This window comes from Myotis lucifugus, unplaced genomic scaffold (genome assembly GCF_000147115.1).
Source record: "Myotis lucifugus unplaced genomic scaffold, Myoluc2.0 scaffold_1, whole genome shotgun sequence".
Taxonomy (NCBI): domain Eukaryota; kingdom Metazoa; phylum Chordata; class Mammalia; order Chiroptera; family Vespertilionidae; genus Myotis; species Myotis lucifugus.
This window is the reverse complement of record NW_005871049.1, coordinates 12,083,076-12,095,401: the sequence shown is the minus strand read 5'-3', so window position 1 is coordinate 12,095,401 and position 12,326 is coordinate 12,083,076. Positions and strand designations below refer to the sequence as shown.

The following is a 12,326-nucleotide window of genomic DNA, read 5'->3' as shown; positions in this document are numbered from 1 at the left end:
TATATTTATATATATATATATATATATATATATATATCTTATTGATTTCAGAGAGGAAGGGAGAGGGAGAGAGAGATAGAAACATCAATGATGAGAGAAAATCATTGATCGGCTACCTCCTGCATGCCCCCTCCTGCATGCGGGATTGAGCCCGCAACTTGGGCATGTGCCCTTGACCAGAATCGAAGCCTGGGACCCTTCAGTCCACAGGCTCTATCCACTGAGCCAAACCGGCTAGGGCTCTTTTCACTTACTGATCTTTAATTTTTCTCAGTGATGTTTTGTAGTTTTGAGTGTACAAACTTTGTACTTAAAATTTATTTTATTGGGGTAAGAACACAACATGAGATCTACCCTCTTTTTAAGTGTACACTATAGTATTGTTAAGTATAGGCACAGTATTTTATAGCATATCTCTATGTTTAGCAGAGGGTTGCTTTTTAATCCTGGTTTGTTCAGAGTTTTTATCACGCATGGGCACTGGACTTCGTCAGATGCTTTATCTGCGTCTGTTAGTGTGACGGTCACAGATTGCCCAGGACTTTCCTGTTTTAAGCACTGAAAGTTCTGTGTCTTGGGAAAACCCTCAGTTCTAGACAAACCAGTATGGTTGGTCACACTAGTATCTGAGATGATTATGTGGTTTCTGTCTTTTATTACATTAATATGGTGTATTAATTGATTTTGAGATAATAAACTAGCCTTATATTCCCGAGATAAATCTCACTTGGTTGTGGTGTATAATCCTATATGTTGCTTGATTTAGTTTGCTAATGTTTAGTGAAACATTTTTGTGGCTATATTTATGAGACCTACTGGTCTGAAGTTTTCTTTTCTTGTGATGTCTTTGGACTTGTAAGAGTAATACTAACCTCATGGAATGAATTGAGAAGTGTTCCCTCTACTTTCTCTGTAAAAGTTCCTGAAGGATTGGTATTATGTCCTTGAATATATTTGGTAAAACTCACCAAATATATTGGTGGAAGCATCTGACCTTTTTTTTTCTCTTTGTGAAAATTTAAAAATACTAATTTCTTTACTTGTTATAGGTCTATTCATATTTTCTGCTAATTTTTTAGTTTCAGTAATTGTGTTTCTATGAATTTGTCCATTTCACCTAAGCTATTTAATTTGACATAGAGTTCATAATATGTTCCTATATATGTTTTTAATATTGCCAGTATAGGTAGTGATGTCCTTTCATTTGTAAAATTGATAGCATCTATCTATTCTCATTTTTACTTGGTCATTTTAACTAAAGGTTTGTCAATTTTGTTATTTTTTTCAAAGAAACACGTTTTGGTTTAATTGATTTTTTCCAGTTGTTTTTCTGTTTTCTATTTCAGTGATTTCCATTTTAATCTTTATAATATTATTCCTTCTGCTTGCTTTGGCTTTAGTTTGCATTTTTTTAGTTTCTTAAGGTAGAAGCTTAGGTTATTGATTTGAGATTGTCTTTTCTTATCTAGGCATTTAAATCTATAAATTTTCCTCCAAACACTGTTAGCTGCACCTTATACATTTTTATATGTTCTGCTTTTTAACATTTTCATTCAGTTCTAAATATATTCCTTTGTGATTATTTCTTTGACTCATAGGTTATTTAGAAATGTATGGTTTAATTTCCAGTTATTTAGGGATTCCCCAGATTTCATTGTTGTTGATTTTTAATTCCCCTGTAGTAGGAAAACATGCTCTGTATGATTTTCTTCATTTTTAATTTATTGAGACATTTTTATGTCTTAGTATGTAATCTGTTTTGAGGAGTGTCCCATCTGTGATAAAAAAGAATATATATTTTGCTGTTGTTGGTCTGAATGTTCTGTAGGTGTTAGGTCAAGTTGGTTGATAGTTTTCAGGCCGCCTGTGTCTGTGCTGATTTTCTGTCTAGCGGTTCTATCAATTACTGAGAGTGGGATATTAAAATATTATTGAGGTATCTATTTTTCCTTTTTGTCCTCCCAATTTTTGCTTTCTGCTTTTGGGGTACTAGTAATTGGTATGGTATACATGTATAATTACTTTAATCTTACGGATAAATTGGTCTTTTCATCATTATGAAAGATCCCTATTTGTCTATTGTAATATTTTGTCTGGTATAAGTGTAGCGACTGTAGCTCTCTTATGCTTTTTGCATTGCATATCTTTTTCTGTTCTTTTACTTTCAACCTATTTGTGTTTTTGTTTTTGTTTTTAATTTAAAATGTGTCTTGCCTGGCTGGCGTGGCTCAGTGGTTGAGCCTCAACCTCTGAACCAGGAGGTCAGGGTTTGATTCCAGGTCAGGGCACATGCCTGGGTTGCAGGCTCGATCCCCAATGTGGGGCTTGCAGGAGGCAGCCAATCATTGATTCTCTCTCATCATCGATTTCTCTCTCTCTCTCTCTCTTTCCTCTTTGAAATCAATAAAGATATATTTAAAAAAAAAACATACTTATAGGCCACATTTAGATGAAATACTTTCTAAAAAAAGTCTGACCATATCTCCCTTTTGATTGGAGGGTTTGTCTGTTTATATTTAGTGTAATCATGTCTTCAGTTTTGCTAGTTATTTTCCATATGTCTCATTTCTATTTTTATTTCTTTGTTCATTCTCTGCTGCCCCTTCTAGAGTTAATAGATATTTTCCAGGGTTTTGCATTTCTTAGTTAGTTTTTTAACTAGATTTTTGGAGTTACTATCTTAGGTTAGGTTGCTCTAGGAATTACAATATGTATCTTTAAAAATGTTTTTTAAATCCTCACCCCAAGGACATGTTTTATTGATTTTTTTTTTCTTTAGAGAGAAAGGAAGGGAAGGGTGGGAGAGAGATAGGGAGGGAGGGAAAAAGAGAGAGAGAAACATCAATGTGAGAGAGAAACATCGATTGGTTGCCTCCCATATGTTCTGGGGACAGAACCTGGAACTGAGATGTGTGGCCTGACCAAGAATTGAACCCACAGTCTTCTGGTGTATGGGAGGACCCTCCAACCAACTGAGCCATCTGGCCAGGGCACAATATGGATATTATTTTATCATAGCCTAATTGACTAATTTAATTATGGTAAAATATAGAAACTTTGCTTTATTTTCTCCCCTCTCCTGTCTGTTATTAGTATTGTCATATATGTTAAATTTGTATGTATTAAAAGGCCAACAATACAGTTTTATAATTTTTTATAGGTGTATGTCTTTTAAAGCAGTTAAGAGAAGAAAAAATATTTAAACTATTTTATATTTGCAAATATATTTATATTGCCTAAGAGAGCAATATAATCCATTAGAATGGTTAGAAAATACCAAAATTTTCATATCAGTCTGCACATATAATAGTATAGTATTCATTCATTTTAGGTTCTTGAAAGACTGCAGTAAACAAGATAATGTAGTACCTGTTAAGGAGACAGACATTAAACTGATTCCCGTCAGAGCGCAAGCCCGAGCTCGATCCCCAGTTGGGGGAAATGTGGAGGCAGCTGATCGATGTTCACTTTCATATTGATATTGTTCTTTCTCTCTCTCTCTCTCTCTCTCTCTCCCTTTCTCTCTAAAAATTAATAAAAATTATTTTTTTAAAAAACAACATATAAACAAATAAGGTAATTTTAGTCTGAAAAATATAATGAAGAAATGAAATAGGGTAATGTGATATCAAATAGAGAATGATAGGGCAGCTACATGAAAATGGAGTATCAGTTTGAGAAGGGGAGCCAAGAGGGAAATGTCTGCTGCAGGAGTGGTATTTGAAGTGATACCTGCATGATGGGTAAGGAGGGTTCTGTCTGTTGATGATCTGGAAGAGCCTTGTATCCTAGAGAACAGGAGGTTTAGAATAAACTTCGTGTGTTGCAGGAACAGAGCCAGTGTGGCTGGAGCTCAGGGAGCCAGGGAAGGAGCGATGAGGGATGGATGAGGTCAGAGACATTGGGTGGGCTAGCTCTGATTGATCTCTATATAAAAGAATTTAGATTTTTTTTCTAAGTGTGGTGGGAATCCACTGGAAAAACATAGCAGTGACCTTGATTCTTGACTAAAAGTTTATTTACAGCTCAGTATTCAATTTTTTTTCTTTAACAGTTTCTGAGTGTGAGTAAATAGATGTAGGGTTTAAAAATAAATAAATAATTTTATCTTTATAAATAATATCAGGGAAAACAACTTCTTCCTTGAAAGTTAACTCTCTGAGAATAAAATAAAATACCACTATGTATAAAACTTTAAATTTGTAATACAATTATAGCAATGGCAAATGTTCTTGTGTTAACTTCAGCCAATTTATATTAGTATTATAAAACTATACTTTAACTATAATTACGGCCTAAAATATACAGAAAACTTCATGTAGTTGTATCGTGACTGACTTTCTAAATAACTTGGTATGTAAACATCTTTTCTTTTATTATTTCACTAGTACAAACTGTCATGGTTATTTTTATTTGGCTAACTCATATTACCATAAAATTATAACTTTAAATTACTTCAGATTAGACAGTGTGGAATAGAGTCTTTTTTGGGGGGGGGGGGGAGAGAAACATTGATGTGAGAGAGATTGATCAGCTGCCTCCCGCACACCCCCTACTGGGGATCGAGCCTGCAACCCGGGCATGTGCCCTGACTGGGAATTGAACCAGGGACCAGTGATGCTCAATCCACTGAGCCACACTGGCAAGGCCAGGCATATGTACTTCGTTTTATTGCACTCCAGAGTGCTGTGCTTTTTACAAATCAGTGGCAGTGGCAAGACCCAGCACCAGCAAAAAGATTAGAACTGGCTTTATTGTGTTATTGCTGTGGTCTGGAACCAAGCCCACAATATCTCTGAGGTATGCCTATGTATATTAGAGATGATAAAATAGAAGAAGAAACCACAAATAAGAAGAAGTTGAGCTAGGGGTTAACATTGTTGTCTATTATGTGCCAGACACTGTTTTGAGAAGTCTATCTATATACAATGGTGATTAAAATAGCTATGAGGCAGCACTAGTGGAGCTTATATTCTACTTTGTGTTGGTGGGATGGGTAGAAAGATTTGCAGTGAGCATGTCCAGTAATCTCCCCCTTATCTAAGGTTTTGTTTTCTACGGTTTCAGCTACTCAAGGTTCACTGTGGTTCAAAAATATTATATGGGCCTGGCGGTTTGCTCAGTGTTAGTGCATCAGCACATGGACCCAAGGGTCTCGGGTTTGATTCCCAGTCCAGGGCACGTATTCGGTTGCAGGTCCAATCCCCGTCCCCCATCAGGGTGCTTGGGGGAGGCAACCAATCAGTGATTCTCTCATCATTGATGTTTCTCTCCCTCTCCCTTCCTCCCTCTGAAATCAATAAAAACATATTTTTAAAAACATAAAATAGTGTAAAGCTGCCCTGGCTGGGTTAGCTTAGTTGGTTAGAGTCTTGTCCCAATATGCCAAGGTTGCGGGTTAAATTCCCAGTTAGGACACATAGACCAATGAATGCATATATAAGATGTTTATATCTCTCTCCCACTTCCCCCTCTCTTCCTTTCTTCCCTCCCTCCCTTTCTCTCTTAAAAAAAATCATTAAAAAAAAGATTCCTAACCAAAAGCGAATCTACTTTGGTTTCTAAATTAGCATATGTTAGTTTGCTTTATTGGACTATAAATGTGTCCAAAGAACAAAACCAAAAAACTTCTCTAATCTGGTAATTTATGTTCTGTAGGCTTCTTTCTACTCAGCCATAATCGATGAAAATGAGGAAACTTAGAGGAGCATTTCGGTAGGTTGATTGTAGGGCTAAGCTTTATAAATGATTTAAGAAAAAGGTCACATTCATGTATTGGGAGTATAACAAGCAAATAGTATAGTGATTGTAGAATTAGTATTAAAACTCAGAATCTTTTGGGTTCTTACCTATACTTGAAGGCCAAAGTTCCAGTATTTTCATGAGTAAACTGACCATATTTTGAGTAATTATATTTATAACCTTACAGTGATGCAGTTTAGATCCATGAATAAAAAAAGTAGTTTTTCTGCTCAGCGGGCATGGCTTAGTGGTTGAGTGTTGATCTATGAACCAGGAGGTCATGCATCAATTACCTGGTCAGGGCATATGCCTAGGTTGCAGGCTCAATCCCCAGTAGTGGGTATGCAGGAGGCAGCTGATCAATGATTCTCGCTCATCACTGATGTTTTTTATCTCTCCCTCTCCCTTCCCCTCTGAACTCAATAAAAAAAAATATATTTTTAAAAGTAAGTTTTTCTTATAAAACTCAATTCTAGGGTGAGGGCATGAGGGGGGTGGTCAATGGGGAGATAAGGACACATATGTAATACCTTCATAAAGAAAGAAAACTCAAATCTATGTTAAACATATAATACTTTAAACTCTAAATTTCATGATTATTTAAATTTAATTTTAGATTATAATTAGTAAGACCTAGAAAGTGTATTCATTTTAGAACAGATTAGTGAAAAAAAATTTTAAAATATGTATTATTGATTTCAGAGAGGAACGAAGACGGGGAGAGAGATAGAAACATCAATGATGAGAGAGAATCATTGATCGGCTGCCTCCTGCATGCCCCCTACTAGGGATCGAGCCTGCAAACCCGGCATGTGCCTTTGACTAAAATCGAACTCGGGACCCTTCAGTCCACAGGCCGACGCTCTATGCACTGAGCCAACCCAGCCATCTTACATTTTTGTTCTCTAATGGTGTGCTTAAGTAAACTTTCAGAGCCAGTTCATTTTTTATATTTTATTTCATAATCTGGATGAGTTGAGAATGTTCCAGGAAGTCTGCCTTTATGAATCTTTACATAATATTTGGACATTGAGATGATGTTCTTACTATGTCATATCTACTAGGAAGCACTTAAACTCAATCATGATATCACTCTATAAGGATAAAGCATTTTAAGCCTCCCATATATTATATGTGGGAAAGATGGTGTCCATGTCCTCTTCATTCCAGACCCTTATGTTTCTGAGATCTCAAGAAGTTAAATAACTTGCTCTTCAGAAAATAGTTAACATAGCAAGTTTGAAACTGCTGTCCTCAGAAAGGCCTGTTTGCAAGGTAGGCCCGTGGCTGGCATCTGGGAACTTGGCTCTCAGGGTGTTCCCAGTGACTGATAAGGGTGATTCACTGTGCCTAGACTGTTTGTGCAAACAGTACGGTTTATGTTGAACACCTGCTTTTCTTCTGGGGGTCTGTAGTGTTGGTGCACACAAGGCAGAGGGTGCCCCTGTGACCTGCCTGCAGTGAAGCCTCGGGCGCCGAGTCTCCGATGGGCATGCCTGGGCAGAAACATTGCGTGCACATTGGTGCATTTTTGTTGCTGGGGGAGAGGAGTAAGCTCTGCCTGACCTCTCTGGGGAAGGAGAGAGCATAGGAAGCTTGCAGATTTAGTCCTCCAGACTCCACTTAGGTCTTTTTCCTTTATGACCTGCTGTGTATCCTTATTCTTGCCATGAATACAATGACCTCTGACATACCTCTTCAAGACTAAAAAGATCCTGCCCTGCTGAGGCTGAAGATTTGTGTTTTAACCTCTGTGCAAGAACTTTAGTTCCCTTTGCCTGGTGATTAGAGTTCCAGGTACAGGGACTCTAATCCTTCAAATAAAAATAAGCATGCATTTGTTTATTACATGTTCTACAGGCCCATTCATGCCCATGTTCTAGTCCTATGGAAGAAGCTGTAAACCTTTGACTTAATTAGGTAAAAGGAGATGATCTTGTGTAAATAGTTTAATGGGAGTCTAAGTGCACTTTTCCTCCTAGCTGCTTTTAGAGGGGGCCTTTTTATTTAGCACTATAAAAAGTTTATATTTTGATTCTAGGTAGTTCTTTTACATGGGTAAATTTGAATAAAGCCTATGCCTAAGAATAATTTCTTGCTAATGCAGAATTTCAGGCCAACATTTCTTTCTAAAAAACAATAAAAAGAAAATACTAATGCATATTACACATATATGAATATTGAAAACATTAAGTGAAAGAAGCCAGTCAGAAAAGATCACATATTATATTATTCTATTTATATGAAATAGACAAGCAAGTCTCTAGATATAGAAAGTAGATTAGTGGTTGGGGATTGGGGAATGATAGGGAGTGACTGCTAATGGACACAGGATTGGGGGGGAGTGCTGAAAATGTTCTAAAATTAGATTGTGGGGATATCATACAACTTTGTGAATATACTAAAGGCCGTTGAGCCCTGGCCGGTATGGCTCAATTGGTTGGAGCATTGTCCCGCACACTAAAGGGTGGTGGGTTTGATTCTCAATCGGACACATACTCAGGTTTCGGGTTTAATACCTTGTCAGGGCACGTGTGGAAGGCAACCAATCAATGTTTCTATCTCACATCAATGTTTTGCTCTCTCCCTCTCTCTCAAATCAATTAAAAAATAAAAAGTAAATAAAAACCATTGAATTATACACCTTAAGTGGGTAAACGTGTTAATTATATCTCAATAAAGCTGTTTTAAAAATGGTAAATGCATATGCAATTTTGTTAGACATTGCCAAATTTCACTTTCAAAGTGTTGTATTAACTTGTCTTCCCAGCAGCAATGTATAAAATTGCACAATTTTGCCAACAGAATATGGTGTCATACATTTTAATTTTCACCAGTCTGATAGATGAGAGAAATGATATATCGTTTTTTGAAAATTTGTATTTTCTATGAGTGAATTTGAACTTTTCATATGTTAAGGGCCCGTTTTATATGTTTTTGTGACCTGTATATTTTCCTTGAGGTTTTTGGTTCTTTATTCCTCTCTTTCAAGCGTTCTTTATATATTAGTAATATTAGTCCTTTGTGATGTAGCATCCTATTTCTAATATCATAGATTGAGTGTTCCTTGTTTTTGCACTTTATGTACACACAAACTTTTTGATGAGAATGTGGTCTGTACTCTAGGGCAACTAAATTATAGTACAAGCAGAATTTACTTCTGGGTGCTACTTAGATTTGCTATCTTTTCACACAGAGTTTTTCTTCCGTCCTGATTAATTCACTTAGTATTCATTATTCAAAGTTGTTTCTCTTATTATTGCCATGCCAGTCCTCACTCCTTCTTCTAAGTTCTAGACCTAATGGTGGCTCCTTTCTGAAGTCTCTCTAGAACCCTCCAAAGCCAACTTGGGTGTTCCTTTCTTATGTCCCCACTGCACTTTGTAGTTTCCTTTATGGCATTGACACTGTAATTCTCTGTGTTTCTCCTTACTAGACTCTAAACTGTTTAAAGGCTGAGTTTTTACTTCATTTTTGTGTTTCTGACATAGTGCTGCTTAGCATATGGTAAGTATTCAATAAATATTATTGGAAGAACTGGTATAGTAAGAGATAGGAAAGAGGTGATGTCATTGTAGGAGAAAAAACTGTCCTTGGAGGACAAGTGGAATTTGAATAAATGAAGAGGACATTCCTGGTGACAGGAGAGGGATGGGGATGTGAATGAGCATGGTGGTGTGTACAATGAACAGTGGAGATACTTGTCTGATTGGAGCATGTTTGCTTATTCTTATATTCATCACATCTTGACTGTGTACCTACTCTATGAAAGACACTAATTTAGGTAGTAAAACCACAGATCTAAAAAACCTGGATACACTGATTTTTAAAACTTGGTGCTTTGGGAATTTGGTAGGGAGTAGATTAAGGAGTTAAAAAGGAGCAGGGTTTTAAAGAACACTGAAGGGAGGACATAGATGTTTGGCCTGGTATGGTTGATAGGACTTGGCAAGTGAATGATCTGCTGGAGGCTATTATTTTCCAGATGTTTTGAGTCAGGGAGGTATATACAGTAGGTCCTCGGGTTACATCGGAGATCTGTTCCTACGGCACGATGTAACGCGATTTTCGCCGTAAGTCGGAACCCACCTACATAAGCACCTACGTCACTCACATGGAGCTCATACACAGCAGAAATGAAGTGAAACATTAAAAAAATTTAAAAGATATCAATTCCTGACCTTTACTTGTGGTAAATAAATAATAAAAAACATAAAGCACATATGTACATACGTCAAAATGACGGAACTTTTTTTTTTTTTGTAAATAAATGGGAGATGGCGATGTAACCACAAAACGACGTATGTCGAGTCCGATGTAACCCGAGGACTGCCTGTAATGTGATTGGGGGAAGAGAATTATAGAAAATTATAATTGAGCTCTGAGGGGATGAAGTTGCATTAGAACTGAGACCTGTAAGACAGGAATTGGCCCAGTGGTTAGCAGGGGAGAGATGTTCAAGACAGGAGAGAAGAATATAGGAAACTACAAGCAACTGTGGTATGAAGTTAGATGAAGTAAAGGAAGGTGAGGCTGGACAAGTGAGCGTGGATTCTATACATGATTTACATACCTGAACATATCAGAATGAACATTTCATAACTTCTGAAAATAGACCTAGACTTCTTGCTTGTCAAAATTTGCAAAGAGGTTGGGATTTCATCTTTCAGGTGTTGAGGAACTACTGAAGACTTGAGAGGGGCCTGACATTATTCTATCTCAGACTACCCTGATATTGCAGTAGATGGACTGGAAGGGGACAAGATTAGGGGCTAAGAGACAAATTCTGAGGCTCTTACAGCAATATAGAGAAGTGATAAAGAGGACCTCAACTAGGGCAGAAGATATGAGATTATAGAGAAGGGGTCAAGAGTAAGAGTATGATGGTGTTGATGGAGAAAGGAGTCATGGATCTCTGTTTTGTAGGCAACTTGTGTGAGTGTTGGGGTAACTTACTGAGCTAAGCACAATAGGAGAGGTAATATTTTTGGGAAGGTAGCCAAGAAAAAAAAAAGAGTTTAGTGTGGGACATATTCTTCTCCCACACTTTTCCCCATACCATTTAATGGTGCTGTGATGCATCTTTGGATTCATTCTTCACTCTTTCACAACCCACATCCCATTTGCTAGCAAATCTTTCCACTTTACTTTCAAAATATATCTAAAAGTTGACCACTTTTTATTCTCTCCAAACCCTACCACTTGTCCTAGCCACTCATTTCTTACCCAATTATTATAGTAGCTTTCTAACTGATCTCCCTGCTTCTGCCCTTGCCCCCTGCCTGTTCTTAACCCAGCATCTGAATAATCCTTATAATAATCAGGTCATCCTTCTCCTGGAGTAAAAGTCAGAATCCTTACAGAAGGCCTTTATGGCCCTTACTTTCTGTCATCATCTTCTGTTCTTTCTTCCTTTTGCTCACTTCACTCTAGCCCAGGGATGGGCAAACTTTTTGACTCGAGGGCCACAATGGGTTCTTAAACTGGACTGGAGGGCCGGAACAAAAGCATGGATGGAGTGTTTGTGTGAACTAATATAAATTCAAAGTAAACATCATTACATAAAAGGGTACGGTCTTTTTTTTTTTTAGTTTTATTCATTTCAAACGGGCCGGATCCGGCCCGCTGGCCGTAGTTTGCCCATGGCTGCACCATATTGGCCTCCTTGCTGATCCTTGAACTAGTCAGGTGTACTCTCTGTTGCAGATCTTGAAGTTCATCTTTCCTTTGAAGAAGGCTCTTTCCCCAGTCATAGCTTACTCCTTTTGGGTCTTTAGTCATATGTCAGTTCTTTAGTGAATCTTTCTCTGACCATTCAATTTGAAATTGCAATCCTCTTCCCTGCCAAATATTTTCTCCCTTTGGTTCATTTGTCTCCTTAGCTTTCATCACCATCTACATATGTGCTATTCATATTTTGTTTATTTTTATTATATATATATATATATTATTGCTTTCAGAGAGGAAGGGGGAGGGAGAGAGAGATAGAAACATCAATGATGAGAGAGAATCATTGATCTGCTGCCTCCTGCACACCCCCTACTGGGGATTGAGTCTGCAACTGGGACCTGTGCCCTGACTTGGAATTGAACTTCAACCTCCTGGTTCATGGGTTGACACTCAACCACTGAGCCAAACTGACTGGGCTATTTTGTTTATTTTCATCTCTCCCCACTGGAATTTAAGATTCATAAGGACAAGGACTTTTGCTTTATTCATGTGTATCTCTAGCACCCAACACTGTGCTAACATATAATAGACTAGAAGCCTGGTGCATGAAATTCGTGCGTGGTTGGGGTCCCTAGGCCTGGCTGGCAATCAGAGCCTATCGGAGCCATCTTGCCCAGTCCTGATCGGGACTGGGCTGGCTGGGGCCTGCCGGGCTGCTAGCCAGGGCCTGCCAGACGGAGGGAGGGTTGGAGGGAAGGATCACAGGAGGTTTGCCGGCCAGGGGGGAAGGACGGGGAGAGGTTGGCAGTCTGCCCCCCTGGTGCCAGTGTGTGTCATAACCACTGGTCAACTGGTTGTTCCGGTCGTTCGGTCGTAATGGTTGCTTAGGTTGTAATGGTACACACACACACACA

General features: G+C 38.0%; 1 protein-coding gene across 6 annotated transcripts in view; it reads left to right on the top strand.

Moving 5' to 3' along the window:
* Window positions 1-12,326, top strand: part of ELF2 (E74 like ETS transcription factor 2) — a 93,008-nt gene that overhangs the window by 5,466 nt on the left and 75,216 nt on the right. For 4 of the 6 annotated variants that reach the window (XR_002829479.1, XR_002829478.1, XR_002829480.1 and 1 more), the window contains exon 1: window positions 5,638-5,715. The exons of 1 other annotated variant lie outside the window; for it this stretch is intronic. The gene's annotated coding sequence lies outside the window, so the exon portion shown is untranslated. Of the gene's footprint in view, window positions 1-5,625; window positions 5,716-12,326 lie in introns of those variants that run through there. One more of the 6 variants, XM_006081692.3, reaches the window with a different exon arrangement.